The sequence below is a fragment of the Bos grunniens genome, chromosome 20 (genome assembly GCF_055505025.1).
Source record: "Bos grunniens cultivar Pamir isolate PY7600 chromosome 20, Bosgru_T2T1.0, whole genome shotgun sequence".
Taxonomy (NCBI): Eukaryota; Metazoa; Chordata; class Mammalia; order Artiodactyla; family Bovidae; genus Bos; species Bos grunniens.
This window is the reverse complement of record NC_141184.1, coordinates 27355065-27382364: the sequence shown is the minus strand read 5'-3', so window position 1 is coordinate 27382364 and position 27300 is coordinate 27355065. Positions and strand designations below refer to the sequence as shown.

At 37.2% G+C, this 27300-nt stretch overlaps 1 long non-coding RNA gene across 1 annotated transcript in view; it reads right to left on the bottom strand.

Moving 5' to 3' along the window:
• LOC147350173 (uncharacterized) overlaps window positions 1-25490 on the bottom strand; it is a 73053-nt gene extending 47563 nt beyond the window's left edge. The window contains exon 1 of the long non-coding RNA XR_015149197.1: window positions 25225-25490. This is a non-coding gene — a long non-coding RNA (uncharacterized LOC147350173). The remainder of the gene's footprint in view (window positions 1-25224) is intronic.
• Window positions 25491-27300: the final 1810 nt, after the last annotated feature.

Genomic DNA, 27300 nt, shown 5'->3' with positions numbered 1-27300 from the left:
TATTTACATGATTCCAGCTCAGATTCACTGGAATGGAAACATAATAATAATATTACTTCTAGGAGTTTCACTTTATTGAGGGGTCACATTTGAACAAAAAGAGTTATTTGATGCCTTTTGGAAGCATGGATACTATGTAGGAAAGGTGGGCAGGGTTGAAGCCAACAGAAGACTTCATTTTCTGGAAGACAATATAAAGAACAAAACAGATAAATTTGAAGCAGCTAAAAGGAAACCTAAAAAAACTCTTCCAACAAACTTTTCATATTTTAGAGTATTACTTCCTTTTAAACTTGGCGTTTTAAAACCAAGATACAGACTCATCACTGAGTTCTTGCTGCTGCTATAATTTTATCATTATCATCTTTTATAAATATAAATTGGGAATAGCAACATATGTGGCTTCTATTAAATGTGTAAAAATGCAAAAGGAATATTCTAATAATGCTTAAAATGGAAAAAATGAAGACATTTAACAATATAAATAGGCTTTTTCCAGAAAGTTTTAAAAAGGTTATGGAATCTGAAAAAAAATTATAATATTGAGAACATGTGAGATGAGATATCTCTTTAAAATGTTTTCTTTTAAAATATGTGTAGTTTGTTTAAACATTTAAATAAACTTGTTTGACTGAAATTCAATGTGCATGTTCATAAATATCACAATATTGAACAGTTAGAAATGCAAAGGAATGATTAGAAAATTGTGGATATATTATTTGAAACTGTTATTTGGAACATTTTCATTAAAATCATTTAAATAAAATATAGCATTTAACTTCCTCCTTATTCTCAGGCTTTATCTCTAACATGTAAGCACTTGAAAGAATGAATCTAATGAATTCATTGTAACTAGCACGGTTATTTTCTGAATAATTTTGCTACCAGTAAACATAAAGGGGATTATTGATCTAATATTATACAGATTTAACTCAGAAAAGACTTTATGTCTTTTTAAATGCTTGTTTCTAGGATTCCTATGGTGCATATTGGATGAGTGATGCTTATTTTCTAGCTTATCATTTTTTAAATGATATAATTATTCAGTTTTTCTCTGTGTAGCACTTTCATCCTGTATATCACCGCCATTACCATCAGTTAAACAGATATCATTTTCTTCAGATGTATGCACAATGTTTGAATTTCTGATAGATTGTTTTCACTGATTTTAAATTTATAGTGTAGTTTTCATGCATTTTCCTTCACAGACTCTTTAAAATGACAAGTAAACTTGCAAGCATTAGCTGTAGAAAGTATCCTTTAAGATTTATTTTATTTTTAGAGTTCATTCTTGTACTTGACAAAATTCTGTTTAGATGAGTGCCCTTGAAAGAAATTAAGGCAAGGATAAGTGACATTACAGAAGTACACACAGACGTTATATATACTGATACTTCATAATTTGTTCTAAATGGAGTTTTTTTCAATGTTTCTTAGAGTCATTAACTGAGTCTTCATGGAAGCTGTGTATGCCAAATCTGTGGTGAAGATTCTTATGTTCTTTTGTGAGTAGGACATCTTTCAATGGTATGTAATAGCATCTGTGATCTTCAAAGAAAGGAACTAAAACATTAATTATTTTGATTAATTATATGAGCTATGAATTATTACTGTTTTCAATATTGTATTTTTTCCATCCCATGTCTATGTTTGATACATAGGATTGTTCTTACAAGTTGCTAAATTATGTGTATATTCTAGATTTCAGAAATTTAAGAAACATAGACATGGGACGGAAAAAATACAATATTGAAAACAGTACCATTACATACCATCCATTGGCAGGGATCCGACGACCTCGACTGGCCTCTGTAATTCAGCTGTACTGGGGTGGCTATACTTCATTATCTCCAAGTCTTTTCTATAGGATCAATGAGCTAGTTTGAAAATGTTCTTTTCACAGTGATAGCAAAGGTGTGAGAGAACTGACAAAATACACGACCTATTATGCCTTGGTTCAGAAGTAGCAAGTTATCACTTTCATCTTATTCAAACATCCCAAGCAAGTCACATATGGCAAAACCCAAATTCAAAGGGTGAGAAAATATCCACTCCCTCATCCATCCACATGTGCCTCTTTAGTGAAAGGAAATGAAGTCATGTATCAGTGGCCATGTACCCAGGAGGGATGAGCAATGAGGTCAACCTGTGATCAACCTCAGGGTTAGCCTCTGGCAATCTGTGCCATAAATATTTTAAGACATTTGTGTTTTTATATAAAGAAAAATGTACTTCACATGGAATAAATGAGCTCTCTTACAATAGAACTGATTTACTAATCATTAACATTTTGATGAAATGAATTAAATTGATGAATTAAATTTGGTGAATTAAATTGATAATTTCAGGAACTTGATAAGAAGTGTTTTAGTATTTGTTTTATAGTTGAACAATTTTAACTGGGCATGATTTGCATGAATTCCAATGTTAAGCCCAATATTTTATAATAATTTTCAGAGATTTATAATGTGTTTAAGCAAGTATTACAAATTAGCAATGAAGGACTAAATTCTTAAAATACTGGTTACAAAACAAATTGATTAATTCAGTACTTTTTCTCTAAATTAAAATTTAAATCTTAAATTAAAAACAAAAAGTTTTTATAAACAAAGTTTATAAAAACAAAAACTCATTATAGGGTTATAATAGAACTTAACATTATGTTTACATAATTTGTATTAAGACTTTATTAAACCAAGTAAGTAGGTGCTATCTATACACTCTATGTCAAAACGTTTCAGGATCTTAGGAGCTTAACTCATTTTAACTCTGCTTGGATATGATATTGTGTATCAATATGATCAGGGTAACCAACAATTTTGATCCTTACTCCAAACAAAATAAAGTAAAATAAGCTATATTGAAATTCTCTGGGTTGGATTATAGATAAACCTATATGGCCTGAGGGAAAATGCTACCTCTTATTCATTTTGCATATCATTTTTTCATATCTGATACTTCCCATATGTAAGCAATTTCCAATTACTCATATTCAGAAGTAGTACTGTTTTCAAAATCACAGAGTACAGTATCTTCTGGAGTTATTTTGTTATTGCTGTCTCAATGGCACACCTTGCAAAGCTGTCATTTAATACACTTGAAATAGGACAAGCTATCTCAGCAAGGCCTTTGGATATTATTAAAGAACACTGCTATCCAGAGCATCTCTTTAATTTTTTTATTTGAACTTTTGAGTCAAGAGTAGAATCACTAGCTTAAGACATTCAGTGGTGAACTACTTTTTATGCTGCAACTTTGCTCTGAGAATGACTCAAGGCAGCACTACTTGAAATATACTTTGATTTGCTTCAGTGAATGAGAGGAAATGTCAAGGAATTGCTCCACCACTAGCAGGCCACCCAAAAATATGTTTAGCTTGGATTCAAGTTTTTCAGGTTGTTCAGTACTCACACAAACTCTAAATAGCATGCACAAAGAAAACAAAGCTCTGAGGACGAGTGCATGCTACAGAAAAGCTTAATGACCTCTCAACAGGCTCTTAAAAACACAGATGCGTGAGCTGTGACTTAGACTCAAACCATATGAAGAGCAGAAATAATATCAGAGGGAGATTTAGAACATGCATATCCCCAAGGGTTAGTGATCCAATTACTATCAGAACTCTGTGGAAAGAGACTTTCACTTATCTCTAGACAGTATAATTTGAAGTGCCCATTTCAGTTCCCTTCATCATATTTATAATATTTCAGAAGCACTGCCTTGTTTACGAGCTCTCATGTGATAACATGCAGGATAATATAAAAAGGTTGAAAACATAAAAATACAATGCAGTATATTCACTAAAGCTGAAAGACAAAACAAAGCAACACAAAAAAAAGGCTTCTTCTATTAATTTTTCTCTTGCACATATCCTTATTCTTGTCCATATTTATAGTAGGCAGGTTATCCTAAGTTACAGTGTGTGTGGCATGTAATATACATCACTGTTACCACCTCCACTTTTTGGATGCTCTTGCCTCTGTTAGCTGGGTGGAACAGGAAAGGACATTGGTGTGAAAGGTGACACACAATAAGAAAAAACTCTCACAATATGAATGGGTATCTTCCATATCTTTTCAATGAATATAAATGAAAATTCAATAAAACTGTAAAGAAAGGTTCAAACTGGTTCCAACATAAAACACTGATGCATATTCACAGAACTGTTTACATAAATCTTTCTTTCCTTAATAATTTCTATATCACAGATTAAGTCCCTCTGCTCAAAAGGGAATTAGTCTTAGAATGTTAGACTTCAAGGCCCTATTGTCATGGGTTCTACACTGTTTTTCATTTGACTGGGACTATTACCAGGTATGCTGTGTGATCCTGTTTCTGGCATTGGCTACCTTACCTGATGGATTGTACTGAGTACCAGTGGCCTATATGGAGAAGGGTAAATAGGGTTTAGTAATCTCACAGGAAAGAGGAGATACATTTGCAACAAATCAAATATAACACCATAATGCTTTAGTTTCTTCAAGTAAACTATTTCCTACTAAGGTAAAATTCAAATGAAGAAACCTTATTAACATTTGTCCTTGCTTTCCCAAAATGACTTCCTTCTTCAGTTCTATGTACACTAAAAGCATACCATAGTCTGGAGTAGGAAGAAGTGGTTTAAGGAGAAAAAAAACTTTGTGAAATAACTTTTAAGCAGATTTCCAAAAGATGGCTAAAAGTCATGTTGAAATGATAGGAAAACAGAGTTAAGTGATCATTCCAGTCAGATGAGCTAACAAGAGCAATGAGTTCTTCTTTTCTCTTTAAGACACTTCCTAAACTGATGCTAATATTGTAGATTTCATCTCACATTTACCTAAAATTTTATTTTTAACCCTTTTCTTCTCTTATTCTACTTTCTCTCTGAACAAGTATTTCCACTGTAGAATCACACAAACATACACACACACATTCTATATATTGGTCATATAGCATTTTCTCTTTGAATTCTCATAGTTAACTAAAACACAACATACAGACTGATAATACTAATTATAATTCTTCAGAACCTCCACTTTATATACCTTCTTTCATATATTTATATTAGTGAGTGATTTGTTCAGTCCTATATTTGCAAGTAGTTCCCAATTTCTTTAAATTTCTCCTTCTAAATATAGTTTGAATTAGCACACATTCTTTCCATCTGTTCTATAAAAACCAAGGATATAACTTGGATTACTACCTTCACCTTATAACACGCATCATCATAAAATTTCAATTTATTTCCCAATCAAAGTGACTTTTATGATGAATTATAATAGCGTTTAATGCTATGTCTTTAAGTGAAAAAAAAAGAGAGCAGCATCCACTATCTTACATGTTACAATTCTCTAGATAGAAAGAGACACAGTCCTTGATCATTGGGACAAATCAACTTAAAGAAAATTATAGGTGCCATTTTCACCTACTGCTGTTGCTGCTGCTAAGTTGCTTTCAGTTTAGTTCAGTTCAGTCACTCAGTCGTGTCCAACTCTTTGAGACACCATGAATCGCAGCATGCCAGGCGTCTCTGTCCATCACCAACTCCCGGAGTTCACTCAGACTCACGTCCATCGAGTCAGTGATGCCATCTAGCCATCTCATCCTCTGTCATCCCCTTCTCCTCCTGCCCCAATCCCTCCCAGCATCAGAGTCTTTTCAATGAGTCAACTCTTCGCATGAGGTGGCCAAAGTACTGGAGTTTCAGCTTAAGCATCATTCCTTCCAAAGAAATCCCAGGACTGATCTCCTTCAGTGTGGACTGGTTAGATCTCCATGCAGTCCAAGTGACTGTCAAGAGTCTTCTCCAACACCACAGTTTAAAAGCATCAATTCTTCAGTGCTCAGCTTTCTTCACAGTTCAACTCTCACATCCATACATGACCACTGGAAAAACCATAGCCTTGACTAGATGGAACTTTGTTGGCAAAGTAATGTCTCTGCTTTTCAATATGCTACCTAGGTTGGTCATAACTTTCCTTCCAAGGAGCAAGTGTCTTTTAATTTCATGGCTGCAGTCACCATCTGCAGTCATTTTGGAGCCCCCAAAAATAAAGTCTGACACTGTTTCCCCATCTATTTCCCACGAAGTGATGGGACCAGATGCCATGATCTTCGTTTTCTGAATGTTGAGTTTTAAGCCAACTTTTTCACTCTGCACTTTCACTTTCATCAAGAGGCTTTTTAGTTCGTCTTCACTTTCTGCCATAAGGGTGGTGTCATCTGCATATCTGAGGTTATTGATATTTCTCCCAGCAATCTTGATTCCAGTTTGTGTTTCTTCCAGTCCAGCGCTTATCATGATGTACTCTGCATATAAGTTAAATAAGCGGGGTGACAATATACAGCACTGACGTACTCCTTTTCCTATTTGGAACCAGTCTGTTGTTCCATGTCCAGTTCTAACTGTTGCTTCCTGACCTGCATACAAATTTCTCAGGAGGCAGGTCAGGTGGTCTGGTATTCCCATGTCTTTCAGAATTTTCCACAGTTTATTGTGATCCACACAGTCAAAGGCTGTGGGATAGTCAATAAAGCAAAAGTAGAGGTTTTTCTGGAACTCTCTTGCTTTTTCCCTGATCCAGCAGATGTTGGCAATTTGGTCTCTGGTTCCTCTGCCTTTTCTAAAACCAGCTTGAACATCTGGAAGTTCATGGTTCACATATTGCTGAAGCCTGGCTTGGAGAATTTTGAGCGTTACTTTACTAGCGTGTGAGATGAGTGCAATTGTGCGGTAGTTTGAGCATTCTTTGGCATTGCCTTTCTTTGGGATTGGAATGAAAACTGACCTATACCAGTCCTGTGGCCGCTGCTGAGTTTTCCAAATTTGCTGGCATATTGAGTGCAGCACTTTCACAGCATCATCTTTCAGGATTTGAAATAGCTCGACTGGAATTCCATCACCTCCACTAGATTTGTTCGTAGTGATGCTTTCTAAGGCCCACTTGACTTCACATTCCAGGATGTCTGGCTCTAGGTCAGTGATCACACCATTGTGATTATCTGGGTCATGAAGATCTTTTTTGTACAGTTCTTCTGTGTACTCTTGCCACCTCTTCTTAATACTTTCTTCTTCTGTTAGGTCCATACCATTTCTGTCCTTTATTGAGCCCATCTTTGCATGAAATGTTCCCTTGGTATCTCTAATTTTCTTGAAGAGATCTCTCGTCTTTCCCATTCTGTTGCTTTCTTCTATTTCTTTGCATTGATCCCTGAGGAAGGCTTTCTTATGTCTTTTGCTATTCTTTGGAACTCTGCAATCAGATGCTTATATCATTCCTTTTCTACTTTGCTTTTCACTTCTCTTCTTTTCACAGTATTTGTAAGTCCTCCGCAGACAGCCATTTTGCTTTTTTGCATTTCTTTTCCATGGGGATGGTCTTGATCCCTGTTTCCTGTACAGTGTCACGAACCTCAGTCCACAGTTCATCAGACGTGTCCAACTCTGTGCGACCCTATAGATGGCAGCCCACCAGGCTACCCCATCCCTGGAATTCTCCAGGCAAGAACACTGGAGTGGGTTTCCATTTCCTTTTCCAATGCATGAAAGTGAAAAGGGAAAGTTACGTTACTCAGCCATGTCTGACTCTAGCGACCCCGTGGACTGCAGCCCACCAGGCTCCTCCATCCATGGGATTTTCCAGGCAAGAGTACTGGAATGGGGTGCCATTGCCTTCTCTGATTTTCACTTACGATTTCTCTATTCCAAACTCTTGAGTTTTGAAAACAAATTTTTCTCTTTCTCCTGAATGTGGAAAATGGTGATAGGCCACAAGTAGCCTCATCTACTCCCTCTCTTTCTACCAAATTGTGTTTCTCTAATTGCTAATGTTCTTCTCTCTGATTCTCCCTTTATTATTATTCTATTTTCTGTGACAGATAAATGAAAAATCCAATACAGTCCTAAATCTTTTTGCTTTATTTGGATGATTGTGCATAAATCAAGAAAGTAAACTCTATTTTACAGCTCTCTAATCTTCAATACATTGTACCTAACATCACCAGGAAGAGGATCAAGAAAGAGGAAACACACAAGTAAAGATTTAATGGACCAGGTCTATGGCCTTACACTTCACTTCTCTTCATAATCTCTTGGCCAAAACCCAGTGATGTGGCCATGCCTAACTGCAAAAGAGACTGAGAAATATATTCTAACTGTTAACAGGAAACATATTGGTGCAGGATTCGTCTTAGTGGGTGGAGATTTGAAAGTAGTGAGACATTACTTTGCTAACAAAGTTCAGTCTAGTCAAGGCTATGGTTTTTCCAGTGGTTATGTATGGATATGAGAGTTGGACTGTGAAGAAGGCTGAGCGCCGAAGAATTGATGCTTTTGAAACTGTGGTGTTGGAGAAGACTCTTGAGCCTCCCTTGAACTGCAAGGAGATCCAACCAGTCCATTCTGAAGGAGCTCAGCCCTGGTATTTCTTTGGAAGGAATGATGCTAAAGCTGAAACTCCAGTACTTTGGCCACCTCATGTGAAGAGTTGATTCACTGGAAAAGACTCTGATGCTGGGAGGGATTGGGGCAGGAGGAGAAGGGGACGACAGAGGATGAGATGGCTGGACTTGAGTTTGAGTGAACTCCGGGAAATGGTGATGGACAGGGAGGCCTGGCGTGCTGCAGTTCATGGGGTGGCAAAGAGTCGGACACGACTGAGTGACTGAACTGAACTGAACTGAACTGAAGCTCTTCTACCTTGAATTGGATGAGAAAACCCAACTCACTGAACAAGGGGTAAGGAAATACTTTGGATTCATATGCAAATTATCAATAGTTATTACATATTAAGTGGGTTGCCATTTTCTCCTCCAGGGGATCTTTCCAACCCAGGGATCGAACCTTGGTCTCCTGCACTCTAGGCAGATTCTTTACCCACTGAGCTACCAGGGAGGTCCTAACAATAAAGCTGATAATATTCCTCCCTATGCTTCTGAATTATTTTAGAACTTCTCTGCCTTCAGTATGTATGTAAATGCGGTAAATGATCAATAAAGTTTGTTTATTCTGGTTTATTTTTCTCCAAACTCGGTTTTGTAAACACTTCTTATTCAACTTTACTGTATAAGTGTGCTTCCTCAAAAGTCATTCCTGCCACAGCCACCAGGATAATTTTTGTCTACTTTCTCCTGCAGGATTTATTCTCCATCCCCTTTCTTCCTAACAGCTGTTCATCTTTAGGTCTCTGTCCAGACATTTTTGCCTCAAGATTTACTTGATTTCTGAAACTCTTAAGTTAGATGTACCATGTGGTACAGTAGTAAAGAATCTGCCTTCCAATGAGGAAGGAACAAGAGATGTGGGTTCTATCCCTAGGTTGGGAAGATCTCCTGGAGGAGGAGATGGCAACACACTCCATATTCTTGCCTGGGAAAATCCCCTAGACTTGTTGGGTTACAGTCCATGGGGTTGCAAAAGAGTCAGATGTGACTTAGTGACTAAACAATAACATAAGTTACTGAATCTGTTTGAGGCTTAGTTCCCATATCCATTAAATGCAGAAAGTAGTGCCTGCCTCACAGGGATTTAAGGAGAATTAAAATGAACGTATATACAATCTGGGCTTCCCTGGTGGCTCAGTGGTAAAGAATCTGCCTGACAAGCAGGAGATGTGGGTTTCATCTCTGGGTCAAGAAGATCCCCTGGAGAAGGAAATGGCAAACTATTCCAGTATTATTCCCTGGAAAATTCTATGGCTAAAGAAGCCTGGAAGGCTATGGTCCATGGTGTCACAAAGACTCAGATATGACTGAGTAACTGAGCATGCATACACACACACCACTTACTACTCCTAAACAACTCATTATAACATATGTCACAATGCCTTATAATATCTAATTACTTGTCTGTCCTTCTCAATAAAATTCTAAATTGCCTTCTATTGAAGTTCCAATGGCAACAAGCATAATGCCTATGTATTAGTTTCTTAGGGCAGAGGTAAAATATTAAAGATGTGTTCCCTCACAATTCTGGAGGTTAGAAGTCCAGTATCAAAGTGCTGGCAAAGTTATGCTCCTGCTAAAGTCTCTATGAAGGATCAATTCCATGCTTCTCTCCTGGTTTCTAGTGGTTACAACAATGTTGATTTCTTTGGCTTACACCAAAAAAAAAAAAAAAAGCATTACTTCAATCTCTGCCTTAATATTTGCCTGGAGTTCTCTTTGTCACTGTCTTCATATGGCCTTCCAATAAGGACACCAGTCACTGGATTGATGGTCCACCCTAATTCTGTGTGATCTGATTTTAATGGAAAAGTTCAAATGAGAGAAGCCAGAAGGACAGGGAAGCCTGGCATGTTGCAGTCCTTGGGGTCACAAAGAGTCGGACATGACTGAGCAACTGAACAACAACAAAAGAACATTTTTTAATGTTGATTGAATCACCTCAGTTCTTTATGGTCATCATAATAATTGGATTACTAGCAAATACTTATTTTGTTTTCTATTTGATGATTTGTATTTAACTACTTTAATATAGTTTGATATCAAAGATGATGAAGAAATAATACTATATATGTTTTACACATTATTTTCATTTCTTTTGTGAAATTGTTCATTATCTGAAAAGTAACTGAGTTGAAAACATTGTTAATTGTGAAATGGATTATAGGTTCTCCTATTAAAAGTACTATAAAAGTATCTTAATGAAAAAAAAAAAAAAAACGATTGCTTTTGTGAAAACAACATGTAACAATTAAACATAATATTATAGTTTAAGAGACCAAATTGCTAGATCTCACAAAATGTGAGCATAGTAATAGAATCGAGTGCATATCACATTAAGATATTTATTTTCAGTTTCAAATGTCATTAACAACTGAAATAGTACATTATTTAAATGAATCATAAAACCATTGTGAAACCCCTGGAAAATGTCTCAAGCCCAGAAATTGTTTACTTATTCTTTGGAAACTCCAACCTAGCTGATTTTATTCCCTAGAGACCATATCCAACTTTGATCTTATCTATGAATTTTCCTCCTTCTTGTCCCCAGCTGAAAATCTTATACTACACATTTAATTTTCTATAGAACCTCTAAAGTGTTCTCTGACCTTCCATAATCCAGAGTACTCAAGAACCCTACATAAGCCACTCTGCCACAGCAAGGATAAGAGTATTTCCTCGCCTGATTTGTTTTGTGTGCTACAACAACTTGTATGTAGACTAGTCATGCTTTGGCCTCTAAATTGAATAAAATTCAATATGACAGATACACAGTTTGAGACTTTTTTTTTTTGCAAATTGACAATTCCCAAATGAAATTCCAGTGACAATAGGTAGGAATGGTCAACATTTAAAAATTTAAGAGTAAGAATCAAATTTCAGTGACTCTCAGGGAAATTTAACTATAAAGATATGTTCCATGTAATACAATATTATCAGGAGATGTAGACTAGAAAAAATAAGGACTATGTTCTTCCTTACTATAAAATAAACAGCTCAGTGTTTATTAAGAGCAGAAGAAAAGATTCAGAAAATGAGTAACTTTGGTTATTTCACTAGTACTGAAAAGAAGAATAGAAGTATAACCACAGTAAAAACAAGGAGTTATAATGGAGACATATAAATCATATTCAATTCTAGCACTGTTCAGGGTGTACATTAGTAAATATGAAAAGAGATAGGCAAACAGGACTGGAGATACATTTAATGGGTTCCAATAAGATGAGGAAGAAAACATTCAAAACAGAATTTAGACAGTAAGGATAATCTATTATAGCCATAAATGAACTACCCTAAGTCCAGGAAAGCAATTTAAAATTATAAATGGATATTTTATCTATGAGACACAAGAAAATGATAACCAAAATTAAGAAGATAGTTCAAGAAGGTCTTCACCGATGGTCTGTTACAAGGATTAGAAGTTAAACACAAACATATTTGTATTTAGGCCTGCATAGTTGTAATAGTTAAATTCATTTATTTTTAAAATGTTAATTACTAAGAATGTATGGCTTATTTCATACAATAAATTCAATTTTTCTCCTCTAATCCCCAGTTGTTCATATGAAATTCTGGGTTTGCAGATTTTTTGAAGCATTGCCTAAAGCAATTGACATTTGGAAACAAGAATCTATTTTGCCTACTTGCTGGTTATACTAGTTAAAGAGAACGCTTTAAAAGGTTCACTATGGTGCAGTTCTCACAATTACACTGTAACGTCTTCAAATAAGATTTCATCACTGAAAAGTAACTTTGTCATAAATAGACAAGGATAATCTCCCACATTACACATATTTAATGTTGACTTTTCTTCAAGATAAGAAAATAATCTGGACCATATTTTTAAACTTTAGACATAAACCTCTAGATGATCATAATTATTCTGAAGATTAAGTGTGTTGTTCTGGGCTCTGTCTTGGGGAGGTTTAAGAAACTAAAAATGCTTTTTTAAAAATATATATTCAGAGGTCAAGAGAGAGAATGAGTTCTGCTATTTTATTTATTCATCTTCTTTATCCTGATCCTCTTATTATCCTTTGAAGAAAGACTGACTCTGAATCTAGGCAGGTGTTTTATAAGAACAGTTGTACTTCAGTGTTTTTATAAAAAAATACCATGGTTTAGTTTATCCATGTGAGGTTCAGATAAGAAGTTCTATCCCGGAGTTTCCTATGAGATAGCAGTCAAGCAGCTGTTGTAGCCAAAGCAACTTAGAGATGCTAGACTGTCATCTCATACGTTAGTGTTGTCTCAGGTAGAAGGAGTTGATTTACCAAGTTTAAACCTTGTCCTGGGAAATTCCCTCCCCCCAAAACTAGTCATTTGGATACAAATTCCCAGATCTCTCGCCTTAACTGGGGAAATATCTGAAAGCCCACACCAGCTTCAGATACCCTATGGGGCTGATTTCTGTGATTTCTGCTGCAGTTTCATTGCAGATAAAATTTTATCTCTACCCAGTTCTACAGCCTCATTCTTTCACATGTTTTCTCCCAATAAGTCTCTGCATGTAAATCTTCAGTTCAAGATCTGTGTCTAGAGTACTCAACCTAAATTAAGTTTAAAATGAAAACAACTAGAATGTCCATTGAAAAAAAAGGAGGGGTCAGATTTTCACGTTAGACTCCCATGAAATATTTAGAACTCTTACCCAGTCTCAAGCTTTATAATCATTCCAAGAACATGAATAATCAAAATGTATAGGCATAGAAGATAGTTATCCAGGATTCCTTGCAAGACGTCCTAGGTTATTTTTTTTCTTCTAATATTGGACATACTTAGGATTTGGAATAGAATTACAGTTGAGCTATTTCAAATCCTAGAAGATGATGCTGTGAAAGGGCTGCATTCAATATGCCAGCAAATTTGGAAAACTCAGCAGTGGCCACAGGACTAGAAAAGGTCAGTTTTCATCCAATCCCAAAGAAAGGCAATGCCAACGAATGCTCAAATTACAGCACAATTGCATGCAACTCACATGCTAGTGAAATAATGCTCAAAATTCTCCTGGACAGGCTTCAGTGGTATGTGAACTGTGAACTTTCAGATGCCCAAGCTAGACTTAGAAAAGGCAGAAGAAATAGAGATCAAATTGCCAACATCTGTTAGATCATCAAAAAAGCAAGAGAGTTCCAGAAAAACATCTACTTCTGTTTTATTGACTATGCCAAAGCCTTTGACTTTGTGGACCACAACAAACTGTGGAAAATTCTTCAAGTAATGGGAATACCAGACCACCTGACTTGCCTCCTGAGAAATCCATATGCAGGTCAGGAAGCAACAGTTAGAACTGGACATGGAACAACAGACTGGTTCCAAACCAGGAAGGAGTAAATAAAGGCTGTATATTGTCACTCTGCTTATTTATCTTATATGCAGAATACATCATGGGAAATGCTGGGCTGGATGAAGCACAAGCTGGAATCAAGATTTCTGGGAGAAATATCAATAACCTCAAATATTTAGATGATACCACCCCTATGGCAGAAATTGAAGAACTAAAGAGCCTCTTGATGAAAGTGAAAGAGAAGAGTGGAAATCTTGTATTAAAACTCAACATTCAGAAAACCAAGATCAGCATCTGGTCCCATTACTTCATGGCAAATACATGGGGAAACAGTGGAAACAGTGACAGCCTTTATTTTGGGGGGCTCTGAAATCACTGCAGATGGTGACTGCAGGCATGAAATTAAAAGATGCTTGCTCCTTGGAAGAAAAGTTATGACTAACCTAGACAGCATTTTAAAAAGCAGCGACATTATTTTGCCAACAAAGGTCCATCTAGTCAAAGTTATGGTTTTTCCAGTAGTTATGTATGGATGTGAGAGTTAGACTATAAAAAAGCTAAGTGTGGAAGAACTGATGATTTTGAACCGTGGTGTTGGAGAAGACTCTTGAGAGTCCCTTGGATTGCAAGGAGATCAAACCAATCCATTCTAAAGGAAATTAGTACTGAATATTAATTGGAAGGTCTGAGGCTGAAGCTGAAATTACAATACTTTGGCCACCTGATGTGAAGGACGGACTCACTGGATAAGACCTGATTCTGGGAAAGATTGAAGGCAGGCAGAGAAGCAGAAGACAGAGGATAAGATGGTTGGATGTTAACACCAACTCGATGGAAATGAGGTTGAGCAAGCTCCATGAGCTGGTGATAGGGAAGCCTGGCTGCTGCAGTCCATTGTGTTGCAAAGAATTGGACATGACTGAGCAACTGAACTGAACTGAACCAGGATAACCCTGGATACAACTGCATCAGCAACCTAAATGAAGTTCATAAGCGTATATGTGCTTTCTTAGTCACTCAGTAGTTTCTGACTCTGTGTAACCCCCTGGACTATAGCCTGCCAGACACTTCTGTCCATGGGGATTCTCCAGGCAAGAATCCTGAAGTGGGTTGACAATTCCTCCTCCAGGGGATCCTCCCAACTCAGGGATGGAACCCAGGTCTCCCATATTATGGGTGGATTCTTAACCAGCTGAGCCACCAGGGAAGCCCAAGAATATTGTAGCAGGTAGCCTATCGCTTCTCCAAAGGATCTTCCTGGCCTGGGAAATGAACCAGCATCTCCTGAATTCCAGGCAGATTCTTTATTGCCTGAGCCACCAGGGAAGCATATATGTATACATATTTGACTAAAGGGTTATGGCTAAGCATGTAATGTATATATATATATATATATATATATATATATATATGACTACATATAAGCAGGTCAGTTGATACAGATTCAGTTCATTTCAGCTCTGTCCTGTCAGCCTCTTTGTGACGCCATGGACTGCAGCACACCAAGCTTCCCTGTCTATCACCAACTCCCTGAGCTTACTCAAATTCATGCCCATTGAGTCAGTTATGCTATCCAACCATCTCATCCTCTGTTGTCCCCTTCTCCTCCCGCCTTCAATCTTTCCCAGCATCAGGGTCTTTTTAAATGAGTCAGCTCTTCACATCAGGTGTCCAAAGTATTGGAATTTCTGCTTCAGCATCAGTCCTTCCAATGAATATTCAGGACTGATTTTAGGATGGGCTGGTTGGATCTCCTTGTTGTCCAAGGGACTCTCAAGAGTCTTCTCCAACACCACAGTTCAAAAGCATCAGCTCTTCGGCTCTCACTTCTTTACTTTATACTCCAAATCTCACATCCATACATGACTACTGGAAAACCATAGCTTTGACTAGACAGACATTGTTTGGCAAAGTGATGACTCTGTTTTGTAATACACAATCTAGGTTTTTCATAGCTTTTCTTCTAACAAGCAAGCATCTTTTAATTTCATGCAGTCACCATACACAGTGATTCTGGAGCCCCCCAAAATAAAGTTTTTCACTATTTCCATTGTTTTCCCATATATGAAGTGATGGGATCAGATGCCATGATCTTACTTTTCTGATTATTGAGATTTAAGGCAACTTCTTCTGGAGAAGGAAATGGCAACCCACTCCAGTGTTCTTGCCTGGAGAATCCCAGGGACGGGGGAGCCTGGTGGGCTGTCGTCTCTGGGGTCGCACAGAGTCTGACACGACTGAAGCGACTTAGCAGCAAGGCAACTTCTTCACTCTGTCTTTCACTTTCATCAAGAGGCTCTTTAGTTCTTCACTTTCAGCCATAAGGGTGTTGTCATCTGCATATCTGAGGTTATTAATATTTCTCCTGGAAATCTTGATTCCAGCTTGTACTTCATCTAGTCCAGTGTTTTCCATGATGTACTCTTCATATACGTTAAATAAGCAGGGTGACACTACACAGCCTTGATGTATTCCTTTCCCGATTTGGAATAAGTCTATTGTTCCATGTCTGGTTCTAACTGTTGCTTCCTGACCTGCATACAGATTTCTCAGGAGGCAGGTCAGGTGGTCTGGTATTCCCATCTCTTGAAGAATTGTCCACAGTTTGTTGTGATCCACATCAAAGTTTGTGATATACTCAATAAAGCAGAAGCAGGTGTTTTTCTGGAACTCTCTTGCTTTTTCAAGGATCCAATGGATGCTGGCAATTTGATCTCTGGTCCCCCTGCCTTTTCTAAGTCTAGCTTGAACATCTGGAAGTTCATGGTTCACGTACTGTTGAAGCCTGGCTTGGAGAATTTTGAGCATTACTTTACTAGCATGTGAGATGAGTACAACTGTGTGGTAGTTTGAGCATTTTTTGGCATTGTCTTTGGAATTGGAATGAAAACTGACCTTTCCCAGTCCTATGGCCACTGCTGAATTTTCCTAATTTGCTGGCATATTGAGTGCAGCACTTTCACAGCACCATTTTTTAGGATTTGAAATAGTTCAACTGGAATTCCATCACATCCATTAGCTTTGTTCATAGTGATGCTTCCTAAGGCCCACTTGACTTCTTACTCCATGATGTCTGGCTCTAAGTGAGTTATCACACCATCGTGGTTAACTGGGTAATGAAGATATTTTCTGTATAGTTCTATGTATTCTTGCCACTTCTTCTTAATACCTACTGCTTCTGTTGGGTCCATACCATTTCTGTCCTTTACAGATTAGGGATACAGATTAGGGAAAGCAGAAACAGACCGTGTATCAACACCTGATATATAACCATCATAAATGTTGCAGAAAGTATTTCTGCAGTGTTCACATATAGTGTAAAACAATGACATCTTTATCAACTTCTAGAAAATATGGATTGTAAATTGTGAAATATCATGGCTAGAATCTTTAAACAAATATATGTAGTTTTCTAATTATGAAGTCAGTAAACATTTTTTAACAAAGGATCAGACAGTAGATACTTTAAGGTTTAAGGACCAAAAGACAAAAATAAATCTTTAATGCATACCCTGTATAAGAGAAGAAACAAAAGAAAAAAAATTGGAATACAATTTTGTAATAAATATATACTAATGAGAAAAAGGGATTTCTTTTTTCTTTTTGGTTTTGTTTCATTATGATTCAAAGTTTGTGTTCCATATCATTAACATTTACAAATATCCATCTATTAATGTTAATTTGTGAGTAGATTTTACTTATTTCCTCTATGAAAATCTTTCTCCATGAGATTGATAATGCCAAACACTGGCATCAGTCCACACGTATATGCTCTCAGTTGAACATATTTACAGAACTCTATTAGATTTTTCTTGATGTTTGCTTTTTGTCATATCATTACAGAGCAGGTAATCACTTTCAAGTAAAAATTATATGGAAGTTCCTCCATTTTATAATTGAATGCATCTTGAAATATGGAAATTTCCTTTGAACTTTAATTGATGTATGAATAGTGCTGACAGAATGGTAGTTTGAGCTTAGAAAATATATCCAATGGAAAGTTGTATGCACATATACACTTTGCTTTTTGTTTTAACTTTTGACAACACAGAATATAAAGCAGCTTGACACTGCTCATGATTTAAGCAATATTACAGTCATCAAAAGTTATTTCAATATATTTGTTTTTCTTAAAGGACTGCTTGTCTTTGAACTAATTGAGAAACATGAATAAGTCTGTAGCAGAAGCTAATTTTTAAAACTATTCAGTACTTTATAATAGTGGTTAAGGGAAGTTCTTCTCCCTTAGAAAAAATTTAATATCCATCCTTAGTATGGAGTAAAATTGAAGTGATTATGTTACCATTACAAGTACATTATGGCAGGTATTTAAATCCTGGATTATTTCCAATTATTATTGGAACAAAGAATGACTATATTATTCTTAACAGGAAGAGTTTCTATTCACTGAATGGCTTTACTATATATGTAATTACATGTATTCAAAAATAAGAAATTGATTTTTTTTTCAATAGTGAGATTGGCATCAAGTAGAACAACTTGTTATCTACTACACTTAAGTGATTTTATTTTGGTAATAGTATTAGAAGAAAGCAGTATTCTGAATGTACTCTTGTTTAGTTAGTTCTGCTTGGGAAAAATATTTCCATTTCTCCAGAAAGTATCAAAAGGTAGGGGGAAAAACAGTATCACCAAAGGAGCTGTAAATTATTTTTCTGTTATAGGGAAAATAGGATTAACTCCAGATGATATAATTTAAAAAACAATAATAGGATGGTTATCCCACCAGTTTAGCTAACAACTGGAGTTTTGCTGATTTTGAATTAAATTAGCATATTCAAATGAAACAACTTTGTATAATATTTTATTGTAAATATTTGATTCTAGACTTTTTGCTTTTACTTAAATGTGTGCTCTTTCCTCATCTCTCCAAAATTAATCATAAATGTATAGCAAGCTAATACTAAATATATTACCATTTCATCTTTCATTATAACTACTTGATATATTTTTTCTAATTATGCTATTTTAGATTATCAATTACACATTTCCATTCTTCTTGTATTATGGCCAACCTAGACAGCATATTAAAAAGCAGAAACATTACTTTGCCAACATAAGTCCATCTAGTCAAGGTTATGGTTTTTCCAGTAGTCATGTATGGATGTGAGAGTTGGACTATAAAGAAAGCTGAGTGCCGAAGAATTGATGCTTTTGAACTGTGGTGTTGGAGAAGGCTCTTTGAGAGTCCCTTGGACTGCAAGGAGATCCAGCCAGTCCATCCTAAAGGAGATCAGTTCTGGGTGTTTATTGGAAGGACTGATGTTGAAGCTGAAACTCCAATACTTTGGCCACCTGATGCGAAGAGCTGACTCATCTGAAAAGACCCTGATGCTGGGAAAGATTGAGGACAGATGAGAAGAGGACGACAGAGGATGAGATGGTTGGATGGCATCACCAACTCAATGGACATGGGTTTGGGTAGACTCCGGCAGTTGGTGATGGACAGGGAGGCCTGGCGTGCTCAATTCATGGGATTGCAAAGAGTTGGATACAACTGAGTGACTGAACTGAAATGCACTGAACTGTATTATTATTACTATTCTTATTTTGTTGTGGGGGAGGTAGGTAGCTATAGGAAAATTTTGATGCAAAGAATTCATGGAACATTAATATCATCTTGACTAACAAATTTCCCCTCTTGTTTTATTTTACTTCATTTTCTCCATTTGACCCTTATTCACATTCCAATATTTCTATAAGTACTATTTTATGTACTTAATATATATTCTTAGATATGTGTAATCCTAGAGAAAGCATATAAAATTATCCACATTGCTTAACAAAAATAGTGTTATGCTGTAGGTTTCATCTTCCATTTTAGTCAAGTCTGTGTTTTAAGTGTATCTTTTCTCTGTATTTAAATAGAGTATATTGCTTCTAATTGTCCCTTAGTAAACCATCTTATGTGTACATTATACTCATTCATTTTCTTGATAACTACTTGGAATGTTACAACGAATATCATATAAAGAATATACATGTGCCAGTCTCTTTGTGAGCACTTACATGATAATTAGGACTCAAATAAGTACAAGATAAGTATTTAAATCCATTCTGCAGTCATAGAATATTTGCATACTTAATTTTAATGAAAATTACCAGAATTTGTCCAGAATGGGTGAAGAAGTTTAGTCCAACATTAAATGCCAAAGTGTTCCTGTTTTCATTTATTCTCACAAACACTTGACTGTATTTTATTTCAAAAATTTTACCAACAAAATATGTGCAAATTTAAATTTCCTTTTTTTTTTTCTTTTTTTACTGTTTTAATATTTTGAGCCTTCCCTGGTGGCTCAGACGGTAAAGTGTCTGCCCACAATGCAGGAGACCTGGGTTCGATCCCTGGGTCGGGAAGATCCCCTGGAGAAGGAAATGGCAACCCACTCCAGTATTCTTGCCTGGAAAATCCCATGGACGGAGGAGCATGGTTGGCTACTGTCCATGGGGTCACAAGAGTCAGACACGACTGAGCGACTTCACTATCTATCTATCATTAAGACAGCTTCATAAATCACTGATTTAAGACTGATTTTTTTTTTTTCAAATTCCATTGATACTCATAGACTAAGAAAGCATACTGGTCACAAACTAAGAGGTTTTTGCAATGTCTAATAGTGGCAAGGCAGGCTTCAGCAGTGAACCATGAACTTTCAGATGTTCAAGCTGGATTTAGAAAAGGCAGAGGAAACAAAGATCAAATTGCCAACATCCACTGGATCATAAAAAAAGCAAGAGAGTGCCAGAAAAACATCTACTTCTGCATTATCGACTACACAAAAGCCTTTGACTGTGTGGACCACAACAAACTGGAAAATTCTTCAAGTGATGGGAATACTAGACCACCTGACCTGCCTCCTAAGAAATCTGTATGCAGGTCAGGAAGCAACAGTTAGAACTGGACATGGAATAACAGACTGGTTCCAAATTGGGAAAGGAGTATATCAAGGCTGTTTATTGTCACCCTGATTATTTAACTTATATGCAGAGTACATCATGAGAAATGCTGGACTGGATGAAGCACAAACTGGAATCAAGATTGCTGGGAGAAATACCAATAACCTCAGATATGCAGATAACAACACCCTTATGGCAGAAAGTGAAGAACTAAAGAGCCTCTTGATGAAAGTGAAAGAGAAGAGTTAAAAAGTTGCCTTAAAGCTCAACAATCAGAAAGCTAAGATCATGGCATCTGGTCCCATCGCTTCATGGCAAATAGATGGGGAAACGATGGAAATAGTGACAGCCTTTATTTTATGTATTTATTTATTTATTTTTTGCTCAAAAGTCACTGCAGATGACCAACCTAGACAGCATATTAAAAAACAGAGACATTACTTTGCCAACAAAGGCCCATCCAGACAAAGCTATGGTTTTTCCAGTAGCCATGTATGGATGTGAGAGTTGAACTATAAAGAAAGCTGAGTGCCAAAGAATTGATGCTTTTGAACTGTGGTGTTGGAGAAAACTCTTGAGAGTCCCTTGGAATACAAGGCGATCCAACCTGTCCATTCTAAGGGAGATCAGTCCTGAATATTCATTGGACTGACTGATGTTTAAGCTGAAGTTTCAGTATTTTGGCCATCTGATGCGAAGAGCTGACTCATTTGAAAAGACCATGATGCTGTAAAAGATTAAAAGCGGGAAGAGAAGGGGACGGCAGAGGATGAGATGTCTGGATGGCATCACCGACTCGATGGACATGAGTTTGAGTAAACTCCGGGAGTTGGTGATGGACAGGGAGGCCCAGTGTGCTGCAGTCCATAGGGTCACAAAGCGTCAGATATAACTGGGTGACTGAACTGAATATTGGCAAGGGATTGCTACCTAATACACACTGAGATCTTAAAATTAATAAGAAATAACTGTGACTTCAAAAAAAGTTGAACATAGGAATTCCCTATCAGTTCAGTGGTTAGGAATTAGGACTCTCCTCTTAGTCAGGTAACTAAGATCCCATAAACAACACAGTTAGACCAAATAAAAAAGAAGTTAAATGTCAAGCAAAGATCATGTATAGGGACCTGATGGAAAGAAATCAGAATAGCTTAAAAAAAAAAAAAAAAAAAAAAACAGATGTTCCAGCTCACTGGTAGATAACAATATGCAAATTAAACCAAAAAGTAAAACCCAGTTTGTTTATAGAAAGGATGGAGAAGTCCCTTCCCATTAAATTAAAAACAGAGTTAAAACATCAATTAATGGTTTTACATGTTCTTAGATATTTTGCAAAACCACTAGCTACATCTGGGAATAGTTATTCCCAAGATTTCTACTCTTGGTATAAATAATATAAAATAATGTTTCAATTTACTACTATTCAATTAAGTAATACTGAGGTGTCTGTTTTTCTTTTTCTCTATTATATATAAACTTACCATTTGTCTACCTTCCAATACTTTAAAGATGTTTGATAGGCTCATAGGGTCACTGATAAGTACACAGTTAATCTTCAAAGGCACTTTAATTGGAAAGTGCATATAAAAACACTGATGTGCATTTATTTACATTCTTCTGAACGTATCTTTCTATTTATTGTCATAAAATTACTCTGTTAACAGTTGATTTCTGATTCAGCAGCTTTCTAAGTTACCATTATTATCTGTAAACTGCAACCATGGTGGTAAGATTTAGAATTTATAAAACCTGACAATAAAACAGTGTTGAAATATGCTTCCAGGGAAATATTTTCATTTAGTATTAAATATAATTTTTTTTGTTTAATTTAAAAACTAACACAGTGGGGTAAAGCTTATACATTTTGTTGCTGCTGCGGCTTTTTAGGAGAGACTAAAATACAAAACTAAAACCTGGTTTTGTATCATCCAGTTAATGTTTTGTGACATACTGAGGCAGGCACTATTATGCATTACCAAACTCTTTTTTTTTAATTAATTTATTTTAACTGGAGCCTAATTACTTTGCAATATTGTGGTGGGTTTTTTTTGCCATACATTGACATGAACCAGCCTCAAGTGCACATGTGTCTCTCAGTTCTGAAACCCTTTCCCACCTCCTTCCCCATCCCATCTCTCTGGGTGGTCCCAGTGCACTGGCTCTGAGTGCCCTGTTTCATGTATCAAACTTGGACTGATCATCTATTTAACATATGATAATATACATGTTTCAAAGTTTCAGTGCTATTCTTTCAAATCATCGCACCCTCGCCTTCTCCCACAGAATCCAAAAATCTGTTCTTTATATCTCTTTTGCTGTCTCACATATAAGGTCATCATTACCATCTTTCTACATTTCATATATATATATATATAATATGGGTTAATATACTGTATTGGTGTTTTTCTTTCTTACTTCACTCAGTTAATAGGCTCCAGTTTCATCTACCTCATTAGAACTGATTCAAATGTGTTCAATAGCTGAGTAATATTCCATTGTGTTTATGTACTTTATCCATTCATCTGTCGATGGACATCTAGGTTGCTCCCATGTCCTAGCCATTGTAAACAGTGCTGTGATGAACATTGGGGTACACCTGTCTCTTTCAATTCTGGCTTACTCGGTGTGTATGCCCAACATTGGAATTGCTGGGTCACATGGCAGTTCTATTTCCAGTTTTTTAAGGAATCTTCGCACTGTTCTCCACAGTGGCTGTACTAGTTTGCATTCCCACCAACAGTGTAAGAGGGTTCCTTTTCTCCACACCCTCTTCAGCATTATTGTTTGTAGACTTTTTGATAGCAGCCTTTCTGACTGGCGTGAGACTGCACCTCATTGTGGTTTTGATTTGCATTTCTCTGATAATGAGTGATGTTGAGCATCTTTTCATGTGTTTCTTGGCTATTTGTATGTCTTCTTTGGAGAAATGTCTGTTTAGTTCTTTGGCCTATTTTTTTGATTGGGTCATTTATTTTTCTGGTGTTGAGCTGCATGAGCTGCTTGTATATTTTTGAGATTAATTCTTTGTCAGTTGCTTAATTTGCTATTATTTTCTCCATCCTGCTTTAATTATTTAATTATTGCTATATACATGGGAGACAGCATTTATCTTATCAGAATAGACTGAGATGGTGAAGAATCCACCTGCAATGCAGGAGACAGATCTAGGTTTGATTCCTGGGTCAGCATGATACCCTGGAGAACGGAATGTCTACCCACTCCAGTATTCATGCCTGGAGAATCCCATGAACAGAGGAGCCTGGTGGTCTACGGTTCATGGGGTTGCAAAGAGTCAGACATAATTGAGTGACAAATGCTTTCACTTTCACTTGAAGGACAGCATTTAACTTAATCAGAAAAGACTGGCCCTCAACTTGAAGCACCTGGGTGTTTTATCCTGATTAATATCTCTGTTCCAATTATAAAAATTCAAGCCTCAGTCACCCATGGTTGACTTTCACTCTGTGCTGTTATCCACATTCCCCTCATTTGAAAAATCACTACCGCTGTTACCTTTATACACAAATTACTCTATAAATTCTTCTCTGTTATCTAAAATCATCTCAGAAATTTTCTTTAACCTCTCTGTGTCATGAGCAAAGCCCTTGGGAACCTCCAGGAAAAATAAGACAGAACTTGTATAATGTCTGCATTCTCAGTCCTGACCGACTCTCTGTGACCCCATGGACTATAGCGTGCCAGGGTCCTCTGTCCATGGAATTCTCCAGGCCAGAATACTGGAGTGGGTAGCCATTCTCTTCTCTAGGGGATGTTCCCAACCCAGGGATTGAACCCACATCTACTGCATTTGCAGGTTCTTTACCACTGCCACCTGGGAAGCCCAAGACAGAACTTACGCACTAAAGTCTAACCTCTTCTTTTAGGTTTAGTCTAGTTTCACTTGCCCATAGGGAGCTGTGTGCAGAGGCTTGGCCTTAACACACTGGGTTAGAGTTTCCAGCACACACCCACTCCCTATCTTGGCAGCGCATTTAGAAATGGCTCAAGATGGCAGTGGTGTACCATGTGCAGAAGTGCTGCGACTTGAAGTGCTTCAGCCTGAAGTGCTCTGAGCAACAAGACTGCAAGGACCCCGCATCTCCTTATGCAGACGAGAGTATGGATGATGAAAATCAGCAAAAACTTATAAGGGAAATTGTGTAAGCAAGGGAAAATGATCAGTGGAGCCTGATGGGAACAGTGTCTCTGTGCAGTTTGTCAGATACCAGAATGAGCTTTCAGCTTTCTCAGACCTGGGGCAAGTTAAAATTCAGGAAACTGTAGGGAAGAGAGAAGCCTGACGAATGTCTGGTTAAGACAAAACAGAAGGCATGAATGGGCAACTGAGAGCATTCAGTCAGTGGGGATGAAAATCTTCTCTACTCCAGGAAATGTGGTTTCTCTGCTCAAACTAGACCATGATGGGCAGGGGCTACTTGGTTTGTAGACCAAGGGAAACTTTACTAACACCAAATCCTCTGCGATCCCACCTTCCCCTGTGGGGAAACATTCTGAAACATCATCCGGGCAAAAGCCCATTAACAGCTCTGAGGAACTAAAACTAGAATCATCTGGGTAATAGATTAAGGTCTCACCTTTTTCTTTCCCTTTGTGCTTCAGTCTCACTTACTCATGGGGTGCCGCTTGCAGAGGCCTTGCACCTGACACTTCAGGTCAGAGTTCCTAGTGCAAAAGTGCGCCTGACACTTCGGCTCTGGGACACTCAAGACGGCGGTGGTGGGCTGTGTGCCGAGGAGATGCTGCACCCCTCACTGAGCTGAAGCCTGAGCAGCTCTGCTGTGCGCCTGCCCTGCTCGCACCTCCTCCCAGACAAGATCCCCATTAAGCAGCCTCGCCCACCACCTGTGGAGAACGCATGACCTCTACAGAGTACAAACTCATACCTTCTCATTTTTTGATTTACAAAGCAGAAACAGAAACACAGACTACAGAATAAAATATATAGACACCAAGGGGAAGAAAGGGGTGGACGAATTAGGATTAACATATGCATAACACTGTGCATAAAATAGATAACTAATGAGAAACAAAGAAAGAATAAAGATTTCTTTTGCTTCTGAAGTAAACTAGGTCACTTCTATTGATTCAGCTACACTGGGCAGAGGGCTTCCCAGGTGGTGGTGGTGCTGCTGCTGCTAAGTCACTTCAGTCGTGTCCGACTCTGTGTGACCCTATAGACAGCAGCCCACCAGGCTCCCCCATCCCTGGGATTCTTCAGGCAAGAACACTGGAGTGGGTTGCCATTTCCTTTTCCAATGCATGAAAGTGAAAAGTGAAGGTGAAGTCACTCAATCATGTCCGACCCTCAGCGACCCCATGGACTGCAGCCTTCCAGGCTCCTCAGTCCATGGGATTTTCCAGGCAAGAGTACTGGAGTGGGATGCCATTGCCTTCTCCGCCAGATGGTGCTAGTGGTAGAGAATCCCGCCTGCCAATGCAGGAGACATAAGAGATGGGAGTTTGATCCCTGGGTGGGGAAGATCCCCTAGAGGAGGGCATGAGAACCCACCCCAGTATTTTGCCTGGAGAACCACATGGACAGAGGAGCCTGGTAGGCTACAGTCCAAAAGGTTGCAAAGAGTTAGACACAACTGAAGCGACTTAATATGCATGCACACTGGGTAAAAGGTTCCTTGTTGGGGCCTGGCATGAAAATGCCAGTAATCCTTGTTTCGATTAAACTTGGCACTCCCCTGAGTAGTTTACTTTCTATACTGGACATCTGAGGCTTTTTTATTTTATTTTTTTTACCAAATATAATAAATTATCATAGAAAAACCATTATCTTTCATAAATATCTATTATTGCAATCATTCAATCTGTAGCTCACTTTGTGATTGATCAAATTTCAAGCAACTAAGCTAAAATACAAGGATCAGTTTTTATTTTTATGAAGTGTAAATATGTTACTAGTCTTTATGATGATGATGTATCTAACTCAAACTTAATGAGGTACCTATTTTATAGCATGAATGCTCATTAACATAAAAGTGTGGTTAATTTTACAGTACTACTGACATTTGCACTCTTACAACTAGTGACTATTTTCATAATTTTTATATATGTAGATGTGATTTTTATTGAAAAATTGCAATTGCTGATATTATTGATTTGTATTTTAAATATCTTTAAGTGAGTGAAGTCGCTCAGTCGTGTCCGACTCTCTGATCCCATGGACTAACAAGGCTCCTCCATCCATGGGATTTTCCAAGCAAGAATACTGGAGTGGATTGCCATTTCCTTCTCCATTAAATATCTTTAGTTTATAAGAAAAAAATCAAGATGAATTTTAAATATTGATAAGTTGACATTTATTTCAAGGTTATTTAAAAGAAGAGGAAGTGAAGAAAAATGGAAGAAAGTGTGATGAAATGTGAAGGAGGCACAAGACAGGAGGCAGGATATCAGGGTTGTACTCCCATATCTAGCCACTGTGTTGGCCCAAGTCTTTCTGACATTCACTTCCTTTGAACTTATGATGGGGATTTCTAATATGATTAAGCAGGAAAATGACTTCTGGTTGTGATCACTTTCATGTAGCCCACTGAACTGTTTTCAAAAGATTCGTGAATTTCATGAGGTGTTTTCTGTTTTATTTTGTGCAATTTTTGCCCTGTTTTGTTTTGTTTTAAAGAGAAATTCTGTGTTGA